The sequence below is a fragment of the Saccostrea cucullata genome, unplaced genomic scaffold (genome assembly GCF_032062105.1).
Source record: "Saccostrea cucullata isolate Sc308-1 unplaced genomic scaffold, CSIRO_AGI_Scuc_v1 ctg13092, whole genome shotgun sequence".
Taxonomy (NCBI): Eukaryota; Metazoa; Mollusca; class Bivalvia; order Ostreida; family Ostreidae; genus Saccostrea; species Saccostrea cuccullata.
The window spans coordinates 1-11,200 of record NW_026919984.1 but is presented as its reverse complement, the minus strand read 5'-3'; the positions used below and the strand labels follow the sequence as shown (position 1 = coordinate 11,200).

Genomic DNA, 11,200 nt, shown 5'->3' with positions numbered 1-11,200 from the left:
TTGAATCCTAATCTTTTTTGTCCGCAATCGATGTATATATGTGTTGTACACAATATAAAATATTTTTGATGTATGTAGATAAAATAATTTACTGCTGAAACATGACTTATTTAATTTCTTTTATACCACATGTACAATGCATAGTTCTATACTTAATGTATGGAAAACAATGACCTAAGTATTTTACACAGTCGAGTAAATATGATGAATTGAATCAAAAAGAGGTCACATTAAGGTACAGGTGTAGAAAATTAGAACAATTACATGTATTATAAATTTACATAATTTCTTCAACACGATTTCACCTGATTAATGACAAAGTGATTACGCAGATGTGTCGCGCAGATATGTCACGACGTAGCGGTAGTTTTAAAAAAGATATTTTTTATGTATATTAATGTTTTTTAAATATCTCAAAATACCGAATTAGAATACACCCAAAAGCGAATACCTTTAAATACGAGCTGTTTCCTTCACTCTACCATCAGCAGAATAACTTTTAAGCTTAGGACAACCCAAATAATGGCACAGAAGTATTTGGACATGATGTAAGTTTTTTTCAATTTCAATTTCAAAATTTTGTAAAACTAATGCTATGTACCTTAAGTATGTAAAAATAAAGCGTTAAATTAAATTTAATTTAAAAAAATATTGATCTCTTGTGATCATCTTTGATAATATATTACATATAAACTCCATTGCATTTTGTTAGACTTTTTAAACATTAATTTTGGGTTTTAAAAAATATTAAGGTTATACATTATTTTTTAATAAAAGCCCATAAAAGGCTAGACCATTTAGAGATTTTGAAGAGGAATAGGTTGTACTAGGAAAACAGCTTTGCCTCAATGCTTTTGAACCAGGGTATATATATATATATATATATATATATATATATATATATATATATATATATATATATATATATATATATATATATATTAAACATTGAATGACAGTGTAAAGTTTACGAAAATAAAATTACAAACATTTCATTTTGGAGATATACAATGTATTACTTTTTTTAGAATGAGTCACAATAATATTTTGATAACATGTATAAGAAAGCAACAATTTTTACTTTACATATAATCATATTTCTATAGAAATTCTCCCAAAGACGACGGGGAAGAAATTGAGTCCCCATCCCTTAAAAGAAAACTAAGTCAGGCGGAGGACTCTTCCATTTTAAACAAGAGGTATATGATTTTTTATCTAATTTACCATAAATTGTTAAATTTATACTACCGTGTAATTGTTTATGTAATTTGTTTCTTTGTTGTATCAATCTATAGTAAGACAATTCGTTTAAGACTGACTATTTTATCAAATAACCTACAATTTTTGCAAGGTCATCTTGTAGCATTTGAGTTAAATTCTTAACTATTTGGTTTATCTGTAGGAGAACAAAGCTACAAAAACTAAGTGTAATGGAGGGTGAAGATATCATATTGACCAATCTAAGGTAGTGCATGGCTTTTTTGTGTGTTTGTTGTACAATTTTTCTTTAATCTTATATTACTTTATTAAATCTTAAGAAGAAAACATAAAAATAAGTGTTAATTTTTTTAATCTAAGGTAACGTATGGCTTTTTGTGTTTTACAATTTTTCTTTTAATTTGTATAATTACTTTAAGAAAAATAAAAACCCATAAAATTAGTGTTAATTTTTTAATTATTCAGAAAAGAGGACCCATTAAAGTATGAGAAATTAGAAGAGAGAATACGGGGAGATGGAACCCCCAGATAGTTGGGAACTTCGGTGGGATTTAAGACCACCCCGACAATTATTGGATACCCCTCTCAGTCGCCAGAAAATTGCGCGTCTCAGGGATTTAAGACCAACACGACAATTTCTATGTATTCGTCTCAATCGGCAGATTGCAGTACGTCTCGAGGATTTAAGACCACCACGACAATTCCAGTGTATATCCCCTCAGACGCCAGAATGTACTATGTCTCAAGGGTTTAAGACCACCACGACAATTCCTGTGTATTCGTCTCAATCGCCAGAACGCAACACATCAATGCCAGAATCGCCTCAGTCGTCAGAATACAGTGTGTCTCAAGGATTTACGACCACCACGACAACTATTAAGTACCCCCCTCCTCAATCGCCAGAATGCAGTACGTCTCAAGGATTTAGGGTTAAAGACCGCCGCGCCAACTATCGAATATCCCCCTCAGTCGCCAGAATGTAGTATGTATCAAGGGTTTAAGACCACCACGACAATTCCTGCGTACTCGCCTCAGTCGCCAGAATACAATGTGCCTCAGGGATTTACGACCGCTGCGACAACTATTAAGAACCCCCCTCCTCAGTCGCCAGAATGCAGTACGTCTGAAGGATTCAATGTGGGTTTTTTACAACGTTTAGCTGTTGGTGCCTTTCCTCTTCAAGGGGAATTGAATGCCCTCAGTGAGTTGGTTGACTCTATGAGAGTTGACCTTTTGCAAACATCAATGCTCATTGACTATTTTTTAAAGAATTATAAATTCTAATTTTTAATTGAGTATCCCTCTAGGTGCTTTTTTTGTATTTTTATTGAAAAGGACTACGTATCGTGTGTGTTGTGCACCATTGTGTACATTGTATACAATATACCATAAAAATGTTAATTATAAATTACAATTTAAAATAATTATTCCTCTAAGTTTTTCTTCGTATTTTATTGAAAATGTGTACATTATATACCATACCATAGAAAGTTAAGTCTTGCAACTTATTATCAAACAAACTCTTTTTTATGTATTCGGAGAAGCTTATGTTGTCTGTTGATATTCAGTGGGTTTCTTTTTGTATTGCTTACAGTATCGATAATAAATATTCTTCAAATGTTCACATACCTTTTGTCAAGTTTCTTAGCATTAGAACTCGTTCATTAATAATTTATCCCGAAAACGCTTGCTGCATTTAATACTGAATCGCACTCAGGGTGTAACCGTTAACGCCCATACTATAATAGAAGTTACAGTGGTTGTTATCATTTAATATTGTGGGTGTAACCGTTACACCCATAATATAGAATGTCACGTAGTGATTATCATTTAAAATATAGGACGTCATATATTGGGTGTGCCTCACCCTTGACTGTGAACTATCTCATGAGGTCAGTGACTATAGACTCACTCTTTGCACTAAGGTAACCCATGACGTCATTGACTCTTTGCACTATATGACCTTTATGTAACCCATGACGTCATCCTGACTGTAGACTGACTGTTCTCTGTCCCCCTTATGGACTTTTGATCTTTAATACTGTTTGTAATCTTCACATGTTTTATTCTATTAGATACAATGCAACTCTTGCCAGTGGTGGCACAATTTTCAATGTGCTGACGTATCAAGATCATACGACGAAGCCAGTGATGACTCTTTTTATTTCGTCTGTAAGACTTGTCGTGGACTCGATACCCAACCTTGCGCATCACAAGCGCGGGAACCTCCCATGAAAAAAAAAGAATACCAATCAGGATGACTCCCTTGGAAGTAAAGATAACTTGTTGCATCACGAACAAAAAGGTAGTACATAATTAACAAGGGAACCTTTTGTTGTTTGTAAATTATCTAATCTTGTCAAATTATGTGCCGGGTGCAGGGGGAGATTTGAGAAGCCGTTAAAATATCCAAAAGATATAGGCATATGCCACAGGGAGATGGACAGTTTCTTTAACAGAAAGGAATGGCGTATGCGAGAGGTATTTAACAACAAATACTATCATGTCTCGGCTAACTGCATTCAGGCTAGAAACCTGTTATTCACCAAATCATCAATCTGTGTTCCACCGTACCTCAAGCTAACACAGGAACATTTGACACATTTTAAATGCCATGGGGTAGACTTAACATCTCTTCTTCAGAGAAAAATTTAAACAAGAAGATGTAGAAAGAATATGTGATTGAATTTTTATGCACCTATAATGGACGATTAATCAGTCAATTAATCTATGGAGGCCTTAAATTTGATACCAAAATATTTGATTTGCATTCCATAATGTTTTGATCAAGTTGTCATACGGGACATCAGTTTTTTTGATCAAGTTGTCATACGGGACATCAGTTTTTCATTTTGATGCAAGAATTTCCATAAATTTCTTCATCTATGTATATTTGTTATTTTTACTTCTGCATTTAATTTCAAAGTTATGTTTACTTTATGGGTAATTGAGAAGTATTGTTGATATGGATGTATTAATGTATCAATTTATAATTTAGTATCGATATTTAGGGAATGTGTAAAACAGTTGGTAATTTCAATTATTATAGGTTATATTAATCACTGTTAGGAATTCAAATTTATCAATAATTATATAATCAATATAGAAATAACACGTCTTAGATGAATATTACATAATACAGGGATCGAAATTAACTTTTTCAACAACTAGCAAATTTTAGCTAGTGACTTTTTTTTCCTACTAGCAAAATTAAATTCTTACTAGAAGTTTTCAAAGTTTACCTTTTTTAAAATCAAAGATACAGTCATACCTCTCCTTTTGTTTTCGTTTTGACAGGGAACACTTAGTATGTGCCTGCATTTTGAATTTTCATATAATTCTTAATGTTTTTCAAAGAAAATATAACATGCATCATGCAGTATCTGATATACACAACTCCAGAACAATATGTCATCATTTTGCATAGCTTCGAGGAAATTCACATCATAGAAATACCTTTCCCTTCCATGCATATAAATTTTTCTATTGAGATACCTATATGTATGTATGGTTAAATCTTGAGAAATTGAAGGATTGGTTTTTCTACTAACATCTGAAAAAATTTTTAAAAAATTCAATTGTCAAACATTTGCGTTTTTGCAGTCTCATTCTTTTCTGATTGGTCAATTTTTGCTGACTGGATGAACACCTCCTTCTGCCGCCATTTAAACGGACGCGTAGAGAAAATGTCGGAATCGACAAGCTTGTGGAAGGTATATACAATTTTTTGATTGAAAAAAAGATATTTTTTCTTTTGGGTAAATAGTAACAATTTAGTTTTGAAATATATTTATTTGATTTGTAGATGCATCGGTTTGCTCTAGGGATGCCTTGTCCTATATGTCGTTTCAGAGAATCAAACCTTACACCCACAAGAAGAAAAGGAATAACTGAGTGAGCGAGTTTTCACCACCACCATCATCATACTTAGGGCAAGACCGAGGCCAATACCATCGGTCCCGTTTTAAATCTTAAACCCCACGGTCGTCTTAATGACCCCCCCCCCCTATAATTAGAAAAGATGTTTGTTTTCGTTAAATATTTTTGTTACATTTAATCTTAGTAACCATGGCAATATCTTTCATCGAAATTAAAAACCGATGCACTATTCTATGTATCTTAGTGTAGTCTACTTGTGTGCCAAGTTATATTGAAATCAAACTAGAACTGTGGAAGGAGTAGCGTTTTTAAGGAATTTCACAGAAAATTCTATTTATAGTAACCATGGCAACACCGTTCATCGAAATTAAAAACCGATGCACTATTCTATGTATCTTAGTGTAGCCTACTTGTGTGCCAAGTTATATTGAAATCAGACCAAAACTGCAGAAAGAGTAGCGTTTTAAAGGAATTTCACAGAAAATTCTATTTTTAGTAACCATGGCAACACCGTTCATCGAAATCAAAAACCGATGCACAATTAAGTTCTATGTATCTTAGTGTAGTCTACTAGTGTGCCAAGTTATATTGAAATCAGACCAAAACTGTGGAAGGAGTAGCGTTTTAAAGGAATTTCAAGAAAATTCTATTTTTAGTAACCATGGCAACACCGTTCATCGAAATCAAAAACCGATGCACTATTCTATGTATCTTAGTGTAGTCTACTTGTGTGCCAAGTTATATTGAAATCAGACTAAAATTGTAGGAGGAGTAGCGTTATGAAAAAATGATTACAGACAGACGGACAGACATCTATAGCAGACGGAATAGTGGACGCCGGACGCATTACTATCGCATAAGCTCTTCTGGTCTCTGACCAGTAGAGCTAAAAATGAACACCAGGTCACTCACTGTCCTACACTTTCATAATATACACAGATAGAGCAAAACATAATAAATACAAAGTCACATGTACACGCAAAATACATACATAACTCTATGCATACATGCAATCATTCATTTTAAGAGCAATCTGATACATTTTCTTAACTTACCTTTCCAATTTCCTTTGGCCATGTCAACTGTACAGGGTTTTACCAATTTCTATCTTCTCTTACCCCCCCTCCCCCCCCCTCCTCTCTTCAATGACCCCAAATCACCACTGACCCCATTACCGCAGAAAACTAAATCAAATATTTGCTAAATTTTCCCTCGAAATGTCATCAATATTCAAATATATATAGCTAAAAATAACTTTTCATGACTTTCAGTTCACTTTACATATTAAAAAATGGGGTCTCTATAGGGAAAAGAGTACCAATTAATTTCCCATAGAACTCCATACAAACCTTTGGCCCTCTCAGAACTTTACTATGACAATTTCAGAAAAATCCTTAGCATCATTTCAAACTTCGTTCTAAGCCCTAACAAAAAATACTGAAAAAAATATATGGTCCCATGGCGTTTAAAGGTCCAAATTGCAGTTATTTTCAACTTATAGAGATCCGCAGTAAATAACACGCTGCATAAAAAATCAACCCCCACTCCTAAAATCTTCCCTGGTAACTCTATAGTTTCTGTAATATTCCCTCATCCCATCATTTATTTCAAAGGTCATTAATTTTACTTTAAAATGAAAACAATTAAATACCTGATTTCAGCCAATGGCGTAACGCCTACCCATTCAGTATTCTATTTAATGTTCCATCACAAACAAAGTCATGTGTTCATCCGGGGATTTGGTACTCTCATTCCATAACTGCCTGCAGGACGTTAAAAAAGTTGGTGGTGGTAGTGTAATGATATGGAAAATGGTATTATAAGAAAGTAAGATTGATTTGGTTCGAATTCAATGGAATTTGATGGAAAAAGGTACTCTAACCATGTTCTACCTACACATACCCATTCAATTTTGCAGCATCCCAGAGCCGTATTGTAATCTCACATATGGCTCGTTTGACACACCTGTTCTTGCAAAGAAACAACAACCTGTTTCAGTCATAGTCATCTAAATCGCTAGATTTAATCCAAATTAAGCAGTATTGGACAAAATGGATTTAAGTGATTTGCCAGAGACAATCGCATCCCCAGACTCTGCAACAGCTGACTAAAGTTCTACATTTGGAGTGGGAGAGTACTCCTATGCAGTTTTTATTACACACATTTGCTTTAATTAGATGCCGTTTGTGGCTGTCATTTGTGTCTGCGGGGGGCATACCAGATATTGATCTTTAATGGTCTTAAACTGACTATGATTTTAAAATTGTTGAGTAATTATGACATTTAGATGGTATTCCTGTTGCTTACCACATTTCTGTTTCATCAATGCATCATTTTACTAAATAATCTTTATGTTCAATGTGTCACTAAAATTCCACGATGCGTTTCTTTTTTTGAAGAGTATAGATAGTGATAACCAACTACCAGAAGACAGTGAACAAGACAATATCGAAACTGATAATATCCAAGTACCAAACCAAATACCAGTAGAATCATCTGCATATTTACAAATAAACGAAGAACAACAACGAAAAATGGCAACCGGTGTAAAATGAAAGAAATTTGATGGCTCGGACAATGTTCATATTTGGCTAGCGAACTTTGAAAACTGGCAGAAGTTCCACAATGAAAGCGACGCCCAGACGCTACTAGCCATAAGTTGTAATTTCGAAGGCCAGGTCGCCACCTAGTACCATACACTGTCGTCTGCAGAAAAAACAAACATGCAACTCCTAAAAAAATCCTTGAAGGAAAAGTTCGCACCAAACGAGGCAACATTAAACCTCATGGGAATAAAACAGGAGTTTAATGAAACCACGGACATGTACTTGGCCAGAGCAGAAAAAGTTTTAAAAACTTTTCAGGCTTTACGAGAAGCCATCATTATTGCAAAGGCGGAACTTGATTGTATATATCTGAAATACCTAGAATGGTTCAAGATATTGAGTGCAGGAGTTATGCTGACAAAATGTTACTTAATGGTAATGTAATCATGAGAAAGTGCACTCTACTTGTGTGCCAAGTTATATTGAAATCAAACCAGGGATGGGGGGCAACAAGTCTTAAGACGAGCTCATTTGTGGTGTCGAGGGTTCTTGAATAGTATGCAAACACTCTTATGGAAAAAGATAATGAAACCAGAATTCCAAGCAATATGCACAACTACATACTATGTTCTAATGAAATTATTTATTCGAGATAAAGCATTAATTTGAAGTGATTTGGGGGGGGGTGTATGAAATATTCTTGAAAAACAGGCGAAACTCTTCGGGATAAAATAATGGAATATGTCCTAAATATCTGCATAGGTTGCCGAAACTATGTACAACAGTTTAAAAGGAGTGGTGCTGACAAACTGTTCATTTCTATATTCAAGATATGGCCATAAGTCTAAGTTGGAAAGTGTGGAAATTCCCGGAAAAAAATGAATCGGAATTTCCTGGTAATATGCACATCTACACATTGTGTCCTAATTATCTATTATTATTACAATGAGTGAACTGTCGTGTCTAGTAAACTTCAACAAAGTGACTGAAATTGCACTGCAGATTTGCAATAATGAGGAGCATGATGATGAACTCCTGCATCCAAGCACTGCAATTAAATTTGGGTTTGATCTTCTGAGGATGGCTTCATCTAAAGTAGGAATCACGATTAAAACAAGCAACGAGAGAATGAAGAAAGAGGGAGAAGACTTCCTGTATCTTATGAGGAAGGAGTGGGGATTGAAAGTAAACAAAATTGCTAGATCTACTTTGTCAGAGAGAACATTTAGCCAAAAAAAGAGCTTCCTCAGCCCGAAGACATTATGAAGTTATCATCTTACTTAGTGGAAAACATGGAATCTCTAAATCTGACTCGCACTGCTGTGAATGGTTTGACATTCCGACGCATTGTGATGATGGTGGAAGCACGCCTCCTGTTATACAATCGTAGGAGACCGGGAGAACTAGAAGCTCTGAGGTAAGACAAGTTTCAATGTCTTGGTTAAAAATAAGGCTTTTAAAAGCATTGTATGTTACTGTGTAAGTAGTATAAGGCGCCTGGCCGGGCGGGTCAACTGAGTGCACTTTTGGGGCTGGGGGGATAGGCGGGTCAACGGAGTGCAGATTGGGGGTTGGGGGATAGGCGGGTCAACGGAGTGCACTTTTAGGCCCTGGGGGATAGGTGGGTCAAGGGAGTGCAGATTAGGGGGGTCTTAGGGGAATAGGGGGGTCAACTCAGTACAGCCCTTGGGGGATAAGTGGTTCAATTCATTACATAGCCCCCTAAATACGGGGGGGGGGTGTTTACACTGTGTTTACATTATACTATATACGCTGCTACTACGACCTGTTGCATCATCTTTTTTATACCTGTTGCATCATCTTTTTATACCTGTTGCATCATCTTTTTTATACCTGTTGCATCACCTGTAAGGACCGTGTGCAAAAAATACATTTTACCTACGTTTTATACGGAGGGGTATAAATGAGAAGAAAAGTCTGATCCTTTCTTCACAATCAACTATCATGTCAACCCTGATACACACTCACTCTCTGATTTTAGATGGGTATGATTGTTTAGTACAATGGCCACAAAACCACCAAGAATCTCTACCCCCGGAGGCAGAACAAGTATTTCAGGAAGCGAGCACTATCATGGAAACCCCTCAGGATTTGTGGTTACAATGCCTAGCCTTATCACATCATGCGACGACCATGGGGAGACTAGCTACCATACATTTTCTATGTCAACATATGAAAACAATTCTGCCCCAGAAATGGTACGGACTGAACCTGACCCGTTATTTCGGAAAGCCTTACAGTTTCCTGACCCATCCCCAAGCGGCCAAAGTGATTTTACTGTGGCAGGACATAGATGCGATGGAGAAAGTATGTATTCAATACGGAATGAAATACCTGGAAATTTCACACAGGCTAGGAAAATCAGTGACTTTTAATACCAAACCTCAAAATCAAAATCTACGAATTACTAGCCCCTGAAAGACCGGAGAAGTCCCTGGATGCAATGAGTAGCGGATCGAATACGATTTCGGAGGAGAATTCGACAGTTAGAAGCTTTGTTAGTTTTTAAGAAATAAAATAAAAATCTTGTAATACTACATCACTATTATGTTATTTTATGACGTCATCTTTATACACTCGGGTTCGGGTTACCCCCTCAATTTCGCTTTGTCACTGTGGTGGTGCTGTTTCCAAAAGCGATTTTTTTGTGATATCCAATCACATGTGATCACATGATTGATTATTGATGTTTTGCCGCGATTGAAGTATCGTCTGCTATTGTTTATAAATACAGACCCTCCGAGCGCTCAGCATCATTCCTTCGTGGCTGATTGCATTGTGAACAAAAAAAGAAAAAAAGAAGTAAGAAGATGTCTGGAACCTTTTTTTATGAGGACCTATTTCTCATTCCTGGAATATCGTATGAAAATGTTTTAATACTGAGGCGTTTGGATAATGGAAGGGAGCTCATGCAGATCAATTTAGCAAGATTTCAAGTGAACGACAGCCATCGACGGAAGGCCCATCCTTACAGGAGGGAAGCACCCCGCAACCCAGACCCGCTACACCCACCCCCCAAAGACAAGCGAGGAACCAGGGGCGGATTCCCCCCTGGGGGTTTGGCGTCTTCACCCGGGATATATTATGATCGCTTTGTATGACTGATGGGGAGCCGAGCAACTTTATATGCGGTCGGTACCTCCAGCGTCCGGCATGCGTTTTATGCGCAGCCCGGATCGTGGAGCGGGGTCTACCATGCCCCTTATGTCGAAATGCAGAGCCGCTGATTCAGCCCCTGACCAGAAGGCCAGACAGAGACGAGAGTTCGGATTCGGACGAGGCATGCAGACAGGTCAGATAGTACAGCACCTACTGGCCAATTAGAAGGTACCTGACTCTCACCAGAAACCAAAACCAGAAAAAACCACAAAAAAATAAAAAAAACCAAAAATTACCAAAAAAGGCCCTTTTAAGGGCCGCCCAATTGTTTAGAAAAGATGCCTTCTGTACAGTCAAATAAGAAACGTTCTGTGTGTCTTAGAAAAAAAAAAGATTTCTTTTGTTTTTTTCAAAATACAGTCAAAGAAACGATTGTA

The 11,200-nt window shown here is 36.3% G+C and overlaps 2 pseudogenes; both read left to right on the top strand.

The window, feature by feature from the left end:
* Positions 1-522: 522 nt before the first annotated feature.
* On the top strand, positions 523-2,652 carry LOC134241231 (uncharacterized; annotated as a pseudogene).
* Positions 2,653-8,588: 5,936 nt separating this feature from the next.
* LOC134241218 (uncharacterized) lies at positions 8,589-9,089 on the top strand (annotated as a pseudogene).
* The last annotated feature ends 2,111 nt before the right edge of the window (positions 9,090-11,200 follow it).